At 31.3% G+C, this 16,358-nt stretch overlaps 1 protein-coding gene and 1 long non-coding RNA gene across 6 annotated transcripts in view; both read right to left on the reverse strand.

Moving 5' to 3' along the window:
* EPHA5 (EPH receptor A5) overlaps nt 1-16,358 on the reverse strand; it is a 454,937-nt gene that overhangs the window by 153,338 nt on the left and 285,241 nt on the right. The gene's annotated exons all lie outside the window — the stretch shown is intronic.
* On the reverse strand, nt 2,711-4,580 carry LOC116419872. The gene is made up of 2 exons (XR_004230203.1): nt 4,530-4,580; nt 2,711-2,897 (listed from the first exon to the last, which is right to left on the reverse strand). It is a non-coding gene; the product is annotated as an uncharacterized LOC116419872 (long non-coding RNA).

Consider the following 16,358-nt stretch of genomic DNA (forward strand, 5'->3'; position numbering starts at 1 on the left):
GTAATAACTGGAATAATCATATCTATTGGTTTACGCAGCAAGGTTCTTTTAGTAAATCCTGGGAAGTTTCTTTTTCTCTGACAAAGAAGTGACAAAAAAAAAAAAAAAAACTTTTCATGGAAGTAATGAAATAGCTAAAAAGGATTAACATGCAAATGTTCTGAAAGAAATTTGGTGCAGGAGAGACTGCCATTTCACAAGAAAAGGAAAAGGTAAGATTAACTACTTAAAACAGTTTGGTCTGGTTTTGTGGGATTTTAGGAAGAAAATATTTTTGTTTGTTTTTTAAAGAAATAAAATAGAATGTGGTAAAAGAATAAGAAAACACTCAAACTAGAAGAGGGATAATAACTACTAAATCTATTGGGACTGATTATTACAACATATAAAGTGAATGTGAGTGTTATGCTTCAAGGCTGATGCTCCAGCATAATTAAGGTGTCGATATATTGGAGGGAGAAAAGGAAGAATTCTTAGTCATATTTGATTCACCAAACCATAGAAACCATTTAATTCTGTTTGTTTAGAATGACAGCAATAATTTTTGGAGCAGGGACTAAAAATCCAAAAAAAAAAAAAAAAAAAAAAAAGATATGTACAATGTCAATTACTTGTATTTGCACCTAATTGAACTCTATTCTTGATAGTTTGCTCTGTATTCATATTTGACTAAAAATGCTACTGAACAACTGAATACTATTTTGTCCACCAGATAATGAGCCAGCCCAAGAAGCTAAAAATAATTGAAAATGACACTCATTCTTAGGCAATGGATGGAGTTGGAAAGTCCTATCACCTCATAAAGTTAAGAAGATCTCAGTTCAATTTTGAAATCATACACATACTACTTCATGAACCTGGGAAAGTTATTTAATTTTTCTCTACTTCATTTCTTTCAACTGTAAAATCACAATAATAATAGCATCTAATTCCCAGGGTTGTTGTGAGGCGTAATCAACTAATAAACATTTATTAAGCTCCTTCTATGGCTAGGCATTGTGCTAATCACAGGGATACAAAATGAGATAAGCTACAGCCCATGAATTGAAAGAGCTACAATCTAATAAGAGAGATTACATACAAAGAAATATTACATACATATACTTACACACAGACATACAGGATACATAGGAAATAATTAACAGAGGTAAGATATTAGACTTAGTTTGAATTTGGAACCAGAAATATCTATAATCGGAGCAAAGGAGGGATACTGTTCCTGGCACAGAGGACAAGCAGAGAAAATATCCATAACTAAAAGGTGGATTATATTGTTTGTAGAATACCAGGATTTCAGTGTCACTGGACTGAAGAACATATATTTATATTGCATAATAATGTGAAGAAGACTGGAAAGGCAGTAGAGGGACCAGGTTATAAAGGGCTTTGAATAACAAAGAGTATGCTTTTTTTTTCAAATTATATAACATGTGTGTGTGTGTGTGTGTGTGTGTTCCTTTCTTCTTTCTTGTCAACTATATACTACCATTGCCAGAGTGATGAAAATGGGGTTAGAGAATACCTAGAACCAACTAATTTTTTTAGATTTTAAAAAGTATAGAACATGGTAATTAGTTACAACTGTGATCACTGATTGAGAAGTAAATTTAAAGTCAAATAATCATTGGGAAATTTATAGAGTTCTTTTAATATAGCAATGAGAAATTTGCTCTGTAATTAACACAATATAATGTTTAGCAAATCCTTCTAAAAGACAACTAGGTGGCACAATAGATAAAGACCTGGAACTTGATAAGATAAAGATCAGAAACTTGAATTGAATTCTTGTCTCAGATTCTTACTAGCTGTGCTACTCAGCTTTTGTCTGCCTAAGTTTCCTTATTTGGACAATGGGGATAATAATAGTTATGACTTACCAGGAAATTCCAATAAGAATGAAATTCAATTTTAAAAACCTTTCCACCAGTTGTAAATTGGTCCTACCATTATGGAGAACAATTAGAAACTATACCCAAATGACTATCATATTGGAAATCCTCTTTGACTTAGCAGCATCACTACCAGGTCTATATCCCAAAAATATCAAAAAAAAAAAAAAAAAAAAAGGGCAAAGAATCCACTTATACAAAAGAATTTATAGCAGTTTTTTTTTCTGGTAGCAAAGAATTAGAAATTGAAGGAATGCCTATCAACTGGGGAATGACTAAACAAGTGGTGGTATATGATTGTGATCGAATATTATTGTGCCATAAGAAATAAAGAGCAGCAAGAATACAGAAAAAACGTGGGAAAACATATATGGACTGATATAAAATAAACTAAGCATAACTATACTTGCACATGATTACAGCAATATTGTAACAATGATTACTTTTGGAAAAAAATTAGCTGTACTGCTCAAGGCAAAAGTATTCCAAAGGACCTATAATGAAAAATGCTAGCAACCTATAGAAAGAGAACTGATGAGCTCTGAGTAAAGACTGAAGCCTATTTTTCACTTTATTTTTCTTTTTTGGGGAGTACATTCTTTTTTTAAATAATACTTTATTATATAAATATGTTTACATGACTTAAATGGTTAATAATAATTTTTTTTTTTTTGTAAACTCAACTCATTCATCTCAAACTGGGATGTAAAGTGATCACATGTAAGCATATTTCTCTTCAAGTTGCTGAACAAATTCTGGAAAGAATAAACCAAATGTGTTAAATTATTTGCCCCCAAAATTAACATCACTCAAATTATTCATTACGATTTAGACTAGAACTTCAGTCAATTTTATGATGTCCCTAAAATAACTGACCACTTGACTGATTCAATTCATATTTTAAAGAACTTTTCAACCAGTTGTTTACAGTCATGCAGGTTCAAGTAACTTGTAAAATAACTTGTACAGTATTTATCTGCTACACTTGCCATGTAGAATCTGAAGTCTCTAGAGAAAGGAAATAGAATAGAAACAAAGTGTTTTATTCTGACTATACTTTACTTCTAGTAATCAACTAAGATCTTTCAGAGGACTTTCAGGTTGTCAATAATAGCTTTGGAAAACTAAATTTCTTTTTTGTAACCTCTGGTCACAAGAGAGGATACTGAAATAGATAGGTAGGTTAAGTGACTTACCTGAAGTTACAGTTAGTAAGTCAGTGAGGTACTTAGGATTAAAAGTCTCAAGTCTCAGATCTCACCACTCAGTCCAATAGGCCATGATAGTTTATACAGTGAACTTCAGAAGCTATAAAACCTTTAAAATCCCTATTGGAGCAAACCTAATTCTCCAATAGTTCTTTTCAAAGAACAGTGTTGAGAACTTCAAACACCTCTGAGACTTACATTTCAGAAAAGCAAATCCAAAATGTCTAGGATGGTGGATGAGAAGGTCCTATCATTGTAGCCTGGGGTTTGTCCCAGCTATTTACTACTTTTCTCAGTTCAGAATAGAGACTTCATAGGTATATTCTCTTTTAAGTTGATAGAGCTCCATATGCATACAGTATGTGTGTATGTGTGTGTATATGTATAAATGTATATATGATATATATATATGTGTGTGTAACTATATATGTGCATGTTATACTATACACACATCTATGCATACATATATGTAGTTATGTATGCAAAGAGTAAATACAAGTAAATAAAAAAGAATGAGCAAATAAATATTTTTTTAATTGACATTGTAAATGAAATAGTTCATATTTCATTGTATGTTCCCCCCCCCCCCCCCTTTTTTGCTGGTATTGTTTTGATTCACACTGAAAAATAACCATTGGACAGTTATATGAGTTTTGTTTTGTATAAATGAAGTTGACCATTATCTGTAATCTCTGTACATATAAGCTATGCACATGGACATATTGTTGCCAAAAAATATTGCTCTAAACAGATGTACATTGGGAAAGAAAACAGCAAAACCAGTGATCTTTCTTTTTCAATTCCTATCAGTGAAGTATTCTTTCTTTCCAAACATTTTTCATTCAGGGCCTTTTGGCATATCAGTTTTGCATTTTTAGCAGGCACACAAAATTATGGAATTTATCCTTATGTATACATAAACCATATACAAACATCCATGCATGGCTGCATATGTAACTGTTTTAAATATACCTTCATATATATATATATATATATATATATATATATATATATAACTTTATATATATACGTATATATATATATATATATATATAAAAACATACATCTATAAATACATATGCACAAAAATATGGATGTGGATTTCTCATTACTCAAAGCTACATTCTTAGGAGTCCTGCTTTTTTTCATTATTTCATAGATATGCCCATTCTCTGAATTTGTGATTAGTTATATGCTCAGGCATTTTTTTCTTCACTTAATCGAATAACTATAATTAAAGGCAATAGTATGTGATATCTTTAATTCATTGCTAACATTATTTATAAAATCTGCTAGCCTGAATATTAAAAATCTTATTAGGAAAAAGTATATTACTTTCAGTTTTTCTGGTTTTACTATGTATACATATAATAATTAGAAAGCTTATCTACTTCATGAATGATATATCTTAGTTTAATATCCTGTTTCATACCTTTTTGGGGTCTTTTCTCTGTCTTTTTTACTTTTTCCAGCTCTGTCATATCTTTCTCTAGCCTCAGTTTCCTCCTCTTTAAAAAAAAGAAAAAAATGATGATCTTAGACCTGGTGATCCCTTTCAGCTATTGATCTATGAAAGATGAAGAAAGTGAATAAATATTCTTATAATATCTTTGACATGCTTGGCACTGTGCTAATCATTTTTCAACAATATTATCTCACTTTATCTTCACTATAGCCCTGAAAAGTATGCTGTTATTTCCCCAATATGATTATTAAAGAAATTTTACATATCCATCTATCTTTATATATATATATATATATATATAATATATATGTATCATGTGTATATATATATATATATATATATATATATATATATACACACACATAGAGAGAGAGAAAGACAGAAGACAGAAACAGAGAGAGAGAAGAGAGAGACAGAGACAGAAAGAGAATTTTAGTAATTTGTCAAGGTCACAAAGAATGTTTCTAAGGCTGGACTTGAACTTGGGTGTTCCTGACACTAGGGCCAGTGCTCTACTCATTGTCAGAACCAAAACTTATATTGGTAATAGCATATAAAGTGGTGATAGGGGGAACATAAAAAGTAATCTGATAAAACCATATTATTTTATAAGCAAGGAAAATGAAACCCAATGAATTTGAGTGTGTTGACAAAGTAACTTACAAAGAGTTTAATCTAAGTCTTATTTATAAGATATATTTTTATATATTTATAGTTTATCTAAGTCTTGATCCTATAGTGTTTATACCAAATAGAATTATTAAACCACAAGTTGGATATTTAAACCACCAACAAATATGTGGATTGTGAGGAAGAGAAATGATAGGAGTATAATAACATTGGCTCCCTTCTTTTTTGAATCTTCTTGATATTCAGGGTTTAAAGATGCTACCAAAGTGTGTTATTACAGCATTTCATTTCCATTATATCTGATAGATGATCATGCAATCATAAATCTAGAGTTGGAAGTGAACAGAAAAACCATTGAGTCCAACATCATCATTTAACAGATGGAAAATCTGTGCCATAGAGTAGTTACATCATTTACTTGGTCACATGGTTAAGAAGTGTCTAAAGTGGAATTTAAAATCAGATTTTCTTGATTCTACATCCAGCACTCTATTCACTATCCCAAGCTGTTTCTGTATTTGAAGTCCACTCTGAAAAGTCTTTTCCAATTTATCAAATCTAACACAATGTGTTGTTAAAACTAATTCATGAATTATAACTGTAAATTTTTTTTAAAAAAAGAAACTAACACAATCCTCATTTATTTTCACTTTAATGGAAAAATAATTTTACTCTCCTTCTTCCAGATTTCATTATTATTAAAGGTATTTTTTTTTAGCTGGGAAAAAGATAAAAGGTTCCCCATGAGGTATTGCCATAAACAGTTAAACAAAACAACAAATTGGAATCTGGGTGGAAACTATTTCAAGTCAGTGAGACAGCAACATTTGTCAAGCTTCATATTCAATTTCATGGAATCATAGATATGAGAGGGACATAATCCAACTTCCTCTTCTCACAGCTGAGGAAAATGAGAAACAAATAAGGAAAGGAACTTATTCAGGATCATAGACTCATCAGACTGTGAAAATGGTGAAAAAGAAAGGATAGTCATCAGTAGTCTTAACCCAGATGATAGTAAGTAGAAATTAGGGAATATTTGTACTACATAAGAAAGCATTGTCTGTAATCAACTCTTACTTTTCACTACTTTACTATTGAAGTTATGAAACTTCTCATTTAGAGTCATGTTCACTACTAAAACAATAACTGTCAAAATGTCTTGAATGATGGGAAAATCAGAGTTTATTAGAATAAATTATGAACATTGATTTTAATTCTTAGGAGATCCAATCATTATTATTATATATCTTATACTTGTTGATAGCATGACAAGGGAAAGAATACCATGTTCTTTATCTTTCTATTTCAATGCCTTGCATATATAAAGCACTGAAAATTTGTCTTTTCTTTAATATATTCAGTCATGCTAAATATCACTATATAGGCTAATATTAAAATAAAAGTTTTAGTCCCTAGCAATATTTCAGTATTATATTCCAAGTGTGAATATTCACCCTCACCACAAAGACTGATAGCACTAGAAAGAGTTCCATGTTTAGAGTCAGACTTATGTTGAAGTGATAGATCTGCCCCTATATATATATTATATATTATATATATATTTATGTATATAAATATATATATTTATGACTCATTTTCCTCTGCTATCAGAGTTGGATAACTGAAAGTATTTATAAAGTTGTGGCTGTCATCATTATCATTTCATTTGATGGAAGACATAATGAAAATCATGTGAAAACACAATTTTCACACTTGTATCTCACTAACATACACATTTTACTATGCAAAATAGCCTAAGATAATTAGAAGACATTGTTAAAGTAGATATGGCAATTCTTTTTGTTGGAAAATTTGGGTATGAATTCTAGCCATGCCATTTATTACTTTTATGAACTTGAAATCTTTGGGCTTCTATTTTTTCATCTCATCAAAGTAGAGGTCAAACTGGATGACCTCTGGAGTTCTTCCTAGTTTATATACATACACACATATATATATATATATATATATATATATATATATATATATATATATATACATTTCTCAAAAATGCACCTTTACTGACTTTAATTACTTAAATACGCAAATTGCTGAGTTTTAGGGATGTGAATTAGGCTGTGCAATGGTTGCTCAATAAAATAAATGATCTGCTTCAGCAAATTAAGTGATTTTTTTTTTCCCTCACCAGAACTAAGCAGTCACATGTTATCATTTCTTCCTTCCTCTCTCCTTCATTTAACCCCATAATCTATTCATTTCCATCATATAATTAATTCATTTTCTAAATACAGAATAACGTGTAGTGTTCTCAAAGGAGGGAAGAAAAATAGTTATGGATAAAGGTTGAACAATTCAGATGCAAGCTTTCTTTTTCACTGTATTCAAACTGAAACAAGAGTAGCTCTTTCCTTCTTTGACAAGGATTATGTTATACAAACTAAAATATATTCATGAATATGAGAAAAATGCTTTTCTCTCAGTTTAAATGCCTAGAACATTAACAATGAAACCTGATTCTTTTCTGAAGACTTTCTAATGCAGTCTCAAAGATTTACACAAACCCTTGAGGATCTTCTGAACTGCCCAGTTTGAAAAAAGAAGTGTAGTTAACAAAGCAGGTGACCTTAGTGGACAAATCCTGTTGTGAGATATTCTTCATCACAAACGTGAGGCAGGACTATATCAGGAATAAAATATTCTGAAGGAGCAAAAGGAAATGAAAGTATGTTCTCTCCCTGAAAATTCAAAAGTAACAATAATACAAAGATGAATCAATACCTATTTCACTAATAAGTAAAAATGATCTGTACAGTCTAAGACAAATGCTCTATATCTATCTACCTAGATAGAAATACAAATAAACAACAACAAAAAATTACTATATACCAAGTAAATGGCACAAACAATGTGCCAATTATAATTTTATATGTACATTTTAATTGACATTTAAGTTGTTTGTAGTTCGGAAAGGCAAAATTGGTGTGTGTATGTGTGTGTGTGTGTGTGTGTGTGTGTGTATGTTATCAATTGGTAACTCCATATTATCAAGTGAAATAGAAGTGGATCCCAGAAGGAGGAACTATAAAAAACACATAGATAAAGTTGTCAAGGAATAAAAAGGCATAGATTTTTTTTTTTCCTTTTTGGAAACATTTCTACAGAAAGATGGACTTGATTCCCCCAGATATCAATGTCTCCCCCAAAAAGCCATCTTGCCTAGAGTGCATATCTGTTTATTACTATCTAGGTCTCATATTTCTATCTCTCTATATAACTGAAAATATGTATTTCTTAATAGAATTAACTCCTTGAGTGCAAGAGTAATTTTACTGTTGTGTTTTTATCACAAGCACCTAGCAGAATGTCAGCATATATTAGACTGATTCTACTACTACTATTTCTACTACTACTACCTTTACTACTACTACTTCTATTACTAATACTACCCCTACTACTACTACTATTATAATTACTATAACCAGCTCCACCATCACCACTACTACTACTATTAATAATATTAATCAGCCACAACAGAAGTTTGCATTTATATGGCATTTTAAAATTTTCAAAATGATTTGCAGATGCTACCTTAATTTAATCTTTATGACAACCTTGGGCTATAAGTTTTCTTATCCCCATTTTATAGATGAGGAAAAAGTTTCAGTCTTTCAGGGTGAAGGGACTTTTTGAGCTAGTAAGTGACTGGGACAAAATTTTAAATCAAATCTTCCTGACTTCACACTTTTCTCACCCCACAAAGCCATCTACCTCCTCTATGAATGAGTAAGTAAAGTGTTTCTTAAACAATTATTACATACCAAGCACTAGCACAGGGTATAATTTTTTAAATTGATTTATTCTCTTAAGGAGTGTGCTTCTTAATTGAGAGAGAAAACATATAAAGAGCTATGAAGTCCAAGCAGAGTGATGATTTAAGATGTCAAATAAGACAAAATATATTCATAGAGACAAGAAATGACAACGTGTTGCTTGTTGACTTATTCATATAAATAGATTCATACATGTTTCACCTCACACAGCCAGGAAGCCGAACTCAAGTCAAAAAACAATTCCTTTTGACATTAAGTCCATAGTATATTCCATTATGCCATGGTTTGGGTTATGAGATATTTCAAGCCAAGACTATATTTTCTAAATCAGTCAATATTAGAAATAAGAGAAGCAAAATTCAGACAGATTATAGGGGGAAATGTCTTTCTGAGACCTGCTTCAAGAAAAGGGAAAGAAAACATTTGCAAAAACTAAAATATTTTATAATTTTTTTAATAATTATAACTTTTTTTATTGACAGAGCCCATGCCTGGGTAATTTTTTTACAACATTATCCCTTGCACTCACTGCTGTTCTGACTGTTCCCCTCCCTCCCTCCACCCTATACATGTTAAATATGTCACAAAAACTAAAATATTTTAAAAGCACTTTCATTACAGGTCAGGCAGACTAATGCATCATGTGCTTGGTATGATATGGCAAGATTCCTCACACAATATATGTACAAATAATTATATAGTTAGTAAATCATGAACACATCTGACCTTAGCTACTGATGCCCAATTACCATTACCTTTAAAGAGCAGAAGGCATTTGGTTTACTATGGAAATATTTGAAAACTTATAGGTAGAGTTTGGCCAAGATACCCAGGTAACAATGTCCTGTAGGGATTAAAGGGTCAGACATTTAGATTTATAAGGAGTCTCAAAGGCTACATAATCCAATTCCCTCATATAAAAAAAGGGAGAGATGCAGACAGACATACAGACAGAGACAGAGAAAAAAGAGACAAAGGGAGAGAATCAGGACTAGATAAATGATCTTACTTAGGTCTTCTGACTCAAATCAGTTTGCTTTCCACTACATAATACAACATCATTGTTGTCTGAATGTTAAACCAAAGTCAATGACAGAATTAGATTCAAAGATTTTTCTGACTCTCAGTACCAGACTCAAAACTTTGTCAATTTTTAAGTAAACATTCTGATTCTTTAGATAATTCATTATAATCCTCCTTTGATCTGTTTAAAAGTTTTTTTGGACCTTTTTCAGTGAAATATTGCCAAGTCTTTAAAAAAATGATTACTGGAGAAAAATAGTATTGACAAGCTTTAGTATGCTTTCTTTTGAAATAAAGCTCACATAATCAGGACTCCATATTTTGTTAGCAAAGTACTGCCAGCCAATGAAGGGATTCTTATTTAGAAAATACTAATTATAATTGATAATTTCAGCAGTAAAGATCCCAAGCCAGGATCAGTTAAAAACTTATACTTCTCCCCTCTCTAATTGTGATATTTGAATTTTTTCTTTTAATAATAAATTGACTATATTTCCTTGTTAGTAGAGCAAGAGTCCTTAATCTGAAATTCACAAACTTATTTTCAAAAAATTAATGTTTTAATATAATTAGTTTCCTTTCTAATTATATGTATTTCAATTTATGCATTTAAATTTTAATTCTCAAAAGGAGTCTAGAGGTTTCCAAAAGAGTCCACGATATTAAAAAGGTCAAAAGCATCTGCTTGAGAAAGAATAAACTAGGAAACCTGAGCTGAACATGGAAAGATTCATGCGACTTTTCATAAGGAATATTTTGAACAAATTGCATAAAAGGTTTAAATATATATGTGTCAGTATCTTTGTGTGTGTATGTCTGAGAGAGAGAGAAATACAGAGAGACAAAAACAGAGAAACAGAGAAAGATAGAGACACAAAGACAGAGAGACAGCAATATTTTCCCCAAATGATAGATATTTATCTACATATATTTCAGGTCTATTTGAACCATCCAGGGTATTCTCCAGTTTAAAATGAAATGAAAACATTTGTATATATTGAAATGGATGTTTGCCTATTTTTATTTGAAATATCAAATTATCTTTAGTAGTTTCTTTAAAAAAAGAATACTGGATATTGTCCCTAATAATTCACAATCCTTCCTTTAAGTGGCATAAATCTTTAATGTAGGAATATAATTTAAATTTCTAGGATTAAATGAAATATACATATCCACATTCCCTGTACTCTCATTGTGTGTATATATACATATATATATATATTTTTTTCTATTTTTGGTCTTTTGTTCATTAGTCAAAACTATTAGACATAATAATATACTCTCATATAGGCCTATATGTACTCCCTATTTAAAAGTAGCTCTCTTTTATATTAAAAAATTATGTTTATCCATGATAGAAGAGGATAGTTATCCAGTAGGTTTCATTTAAATGGATAGAAAACACTTATGTGTGTGTGTGTGTGTGTGTGTGTGTGTGTGTGTACAAAAATGTATAAAGGGATAAATATATATTCTACTACATACCTCCATTATATTATATAAAACATGTATGATAATGGGTGTGGTAAATGGCACTACTGAACCCTTGCTATGTATCTAAAAGGAAACACAATATATAATGATATCATTTTACAGGTAAGGAAACTGGAGCCTTGAATAATTAAATGCCTTCCTTCAGTATTACAGTTTTTAAAAAAAAATCTATCTTACCTTAACTCCATGTTCAGGGCTTTATCCTTTCAACTGTCCAGCTTACTTTAAGTTTAAAAAATTCTACATCACATTGAATTTTTTAATGTAAAAAAAGAAATTTTAAAGTTTAGATTCTTATACACCACTGAAAATCTTTAACTTCACCACTAGCATTGTCCATCATTACTGACAATAGTAAAAGAGAGAGATTCAATTGTCAGCCTATCACGTATAACCCTTGATGCTTCCTTACATGTTATATAAGCAGTAAAACCTATATATTAGCTGGAATTGATCAGTTCTTTTTGTTTTCCTTTTGGTAAAGAACACACTACAGAGACCTTCACAAGAATTGTCTTGCTTTTATATATGAGTTTGACTGCCAAAAGAAAGCAGCGAGAAGGAATGTTAAATGTACAACCATGATTCAGTATGAATAGCTTCTATGCAAATTCTCTGGAACACAGTGCCAGTCAGGATGAATGCCTGAGAAGTATTCTTGCCAAGGTGGTACAGCAAACAATTAGAGCCCTATGTAGGCACCAAAGGGGGTTTCTATAGCAGAGGCAGAGATCATTATTTCCTCTCCCTTCCCAGTCAGAGTTCACACATTGCCCACATAGTCTATGATTTTACATTTCAAAACCCTCTCTGCTTTTCTTCAAAGTGTTTGCATCTGACAGTAGAGTAAAAAAAAATAGCAGCAGTAAAAATCTAGCACTAAAGTCTAGGATAGTTCTCTATATATACATTATCATATTCTTTACCAGCCATAACAATTCCTAACAAAAAATTTCTGGAGATTTCAGTGTACAGCAACACCATTTTTAACCAATATTATTGTGAAGTAAAAGAAGAAAAGCTAGTTAGTTTTGATTTAGTAGTAAAATATTCTGGACATTAATTAGGTATTTAGAATGAAAGTGATAATTATATTACTATTTCTGGGCCTTAATCAGATCATTTGTGCTACTGTGTGCAGTTCTGAGTCAAGATTATGAGAAGACTGATCCATATAACAGATTCACAGAGGAATCTGCTGAATGAATTGGGGATGTTTAGTCTGAGGAACAAAGGCTAACAAGGAACATAACACTGCTATTCAAGCAGATGAAGTGCTCCCATATGGAAGAGGGGTTATACTTGTTTGAGTTGTTTCAAGAAGAAAAGCTGGTTAGAAACTGCAGTGATGAAGATTTTGGCTTGAAGTAAAGAGCAATTTCTTACCAGAGTTATCTGAAAGTGAAAAGCATTGTATTAGGAGTCTATCACTTTCCCCTCACTAGAGAACTGAAGAAGAGTTTGGAATACTATCTGTTTGAAATTGAATTGTAGGTATATTTGTTCTAGTCTAGATGGGACTAGAAGTTGCGAAGTCCCTTCCCAGCTCTTAAACTGTTTGATTTTCAGGCCTATGAACACGTTTTTTGATATGTGCATGATACAAAAAAATGCTAGATTTGACATCAGAAGACTTAGATTTGCATGCTGATTCTGTCTCCACTCTGGTGGAGATAGTCACTCAGTTTCACTGAGTCTCAACCTCCTAATTTATAAAATGAAGGATCTTGATTATATGAATGCTCAGTTGTAATATCTATAATCCTATTAAAGAAAGTTATACTGTATAGCTACTGCTACATTTTAAATTAATTATCTAATATTAGTAAAACAAATTCTCAATGTTGAGAAATTATTTTAGACATTATGATAAAATACAGCATTCAATAATATACAAAGTCAAAGCTAACCATCATTTTCACTAATTCTATATATTCTATTGAGGGAGAGTTGTAAACTATCAAGGGAACCAAGTAATTAATTGAGATTAGACAAATTTTAATTAAGATTTTTAATCATCCTTCCAGTAGAGCCCTATGTTAGATATTTATTGTGGTGTGGAGGTGAGTTCTCCTTCTTGAAGGTTATTCCAACAAAAGATAAATTCTGGAAGTTCTAAACACGTTGGAAAATCTTGGATCATTGTCATTAGACTTCTACTGAATTTCAGCTTAGCTCTGTTTAAAAAGGTAAGGGGTGACCACTTCATGGTTTTGCATGTGTTTTGCTCTGAGTTACAGCAACTTATCAATTGAGTGTGTGTGTGTGTGTGTGTGTGTGTGTGTGTGTGTGTATAGTGGGGGAGTTGAGCTTTTAATTGAATTCACACACACACACACACACACACACACACACATATATATATATATATATATATAAATGAAATCTTTTAGGTTTTTCTGGTTTTATTGGAGGGCAAAATAATGAAAGGTGTAACAGTCCTTTATATTATGACTCAAAAAGGCCAATGAATTTTTTTTATTTCATATTTATCTTGTTTTTCAAAACTCTCAATGTATGACATTATTTTCCACAAATAAACAAGTTATTATACAAACATTCCATTTTCTCTCTTAAATTTCCATAAAGTAAGACAATGCATGAGTATGTAAAGTAATTGCATTAGCCTCAGAACTTCAACAAATATCTACTTGCTAGAATGACTGTAAATGCCTAAGATACATCCTATCTATTTCTGTCTTCTAGAATCCTTACCTTCCTTCAAATAACAACATAAAACATTTCCTCATTCATCCATTAATAGCACTGCCTCTCTGTTGTAATTAAATGGAATACTTTGTTTTTAACTTTGCATTCTGTGACTGATACATGTCCTATTTCCCTAGTTGAATGTCTTTATATTGCTATGACCCTGAATAGTAGACTTAATAAGCTTCTGAATTGTTCACTTAATTGAATGAAATTAAATTTATTGGTACCAATTGTGTCAAGCACTGTTAAGAGATATAGCAGCAAAACAATAAAATATAATCCAATCATTGCCTTCAAAAACCTTGCAGTCTGTTGGACATGATTAATAGAGAAACAACATTATATATATATATATATATATATATATATATATATACATATATATATATATGTATATATATATATAATATTTTCATGTTAATAAAAACTTCATATCTATTCATCTTATTTGATTGTCACAATAAAGGCTTTAAGCACTGTGTAGGAAAAAATGTACAGAGAAGTTGTTTACTTACACAAAGCAATATTGCTAAAGCAAAGTTATGACTCTGCCATCACAACCTCCATGTCCTAGTCAATAAGTTCCAGCAGATCTCTATCCCTTCAATTACCAAATTTAAAATTCTCTAGCATTCAAAGCCCTTCAACATGTTCTTAAAACTTTATTCTTCTTTGGATTTTTTACATCATGCCCTTGTTCTTCCCAAATACACTTCAATTCCAAATGGGTGTGCCAACTGATTTCAGATGAAACCCTATATTTCCTTGAACTACAGCAATTCTGAGCATGGTGAAAAAATATAGCCAAAAGAGAATGTCAAGAATTTGAATTTGTCATTCCTAAAATAAGATACTACCAACTACAGATATTTTCTCTGGCTGTCCACATGCCTAGAATGTTTTCCTGTCCATTTCTGTGTTCTGTATTCCAAAATTTTATTCAAGTCTCACCTAGAATTCTACCTTCTACAGCCTTTTCCTTATCAAACAATTCTAGAGTTTTCACTCTGATATTATCTCCAATTTATCTTTTATAGACCTTGTAGGTAACATTTATTTGCATGTCATCTCTCCCATGAAATTGTGAGCTTCTCAAGCTTCTCAAGTGACTTCTCAAGTCAATAGACTGTCTTTTATTTTTCTTTGCATCTCCACAATTTAGTATTTTGCATTTTGTAGGTGTCTAATAAATGCTTAATGATTGCACAAAAAATACATAAATAGATTTTAACTGAGATTCTGTACTGTTTCTTTTATATAATACTGTCTCTCAGTTTATACCAGATAAAGGTAAATATAGGAGTGATTTATTAAGAGCTATCTCAAAAGAGACATATGATATTTAGGAAGCAAGTGATCACTTGTAGATGGAGAAAACAGAGAAAGCCTCCTAGAAGAAGTGGCAATAAAGTTCAGGTTTGAAGAGAGAAAAATAATACAGTGAGAAACTCACTTATTAGTTATAAGTAACTAGTTTTTGTAAGGCACCTTCTATAAGGAGAAGGTTTGAAGAGTGAAAGGTGGTAGAGTGAAAGCAACAGAGAATCAGAAAAAAGAAAAGAAAGAGAAAAGAAAGAAAAGGAGACAGAGAAAAAGAAATACAAACAGAAAGAGGAAATGAGAACGTTTTGAAGTGTCACGTTTGAGTTTTCAACAAGACATCAAGATGAGGAGTTTTAGTAAACACTTCAATTTGTGAGGATGGAGTTCATTGATCATATTTCCAAAAGACAATGTTTATATGCAAAAAGAAATGGGATAATAGGAAGAGATTACCGGTTAAAGTAAGAATGGGTGTTAATGAATCAAGGATTTAGATGAGGTGAGAGAGAAAGAAGAGAATATCAAATATGAAAGACTAGAGATGGCATTGAAGTCAGGGGAGAGAGGAGAGGTCGGATTGGAATATGGCACAAAGAGGGTATAAGCATGGATGAGAAACGAGAAGGGTGGCAAGTTCATCAATTGGTAGATAGTAAGGTAGAGATAAAACTAAGTGCTTTAGGAAAAGGGTTTAAACATCTATTGTAACACAGCATAGTGAATCAAATTTAACATCCTGAAGTGACAGGAGGAAAGGAGGGGAAAGGAGGAAAAGGAAGAATCAAGGAAGGGATGAAGGGAAAAGAAAAAAAGAAAGAAC

This window comes from Sarcophilus harrisii, chromosome 6, assembly GCF_902635505.1.
Source record: "Sarcophilus harrisii chromosome 6, mSarHar1.11, whole genome shotgun sequence".
NCBI classification, from domain to species: Eukaryota; Metazoa; Chordata; class Mammalia; order Dasyuromorphia; family Dasyuridae; genus Sarcophilus; species Sarcophilus harrisii.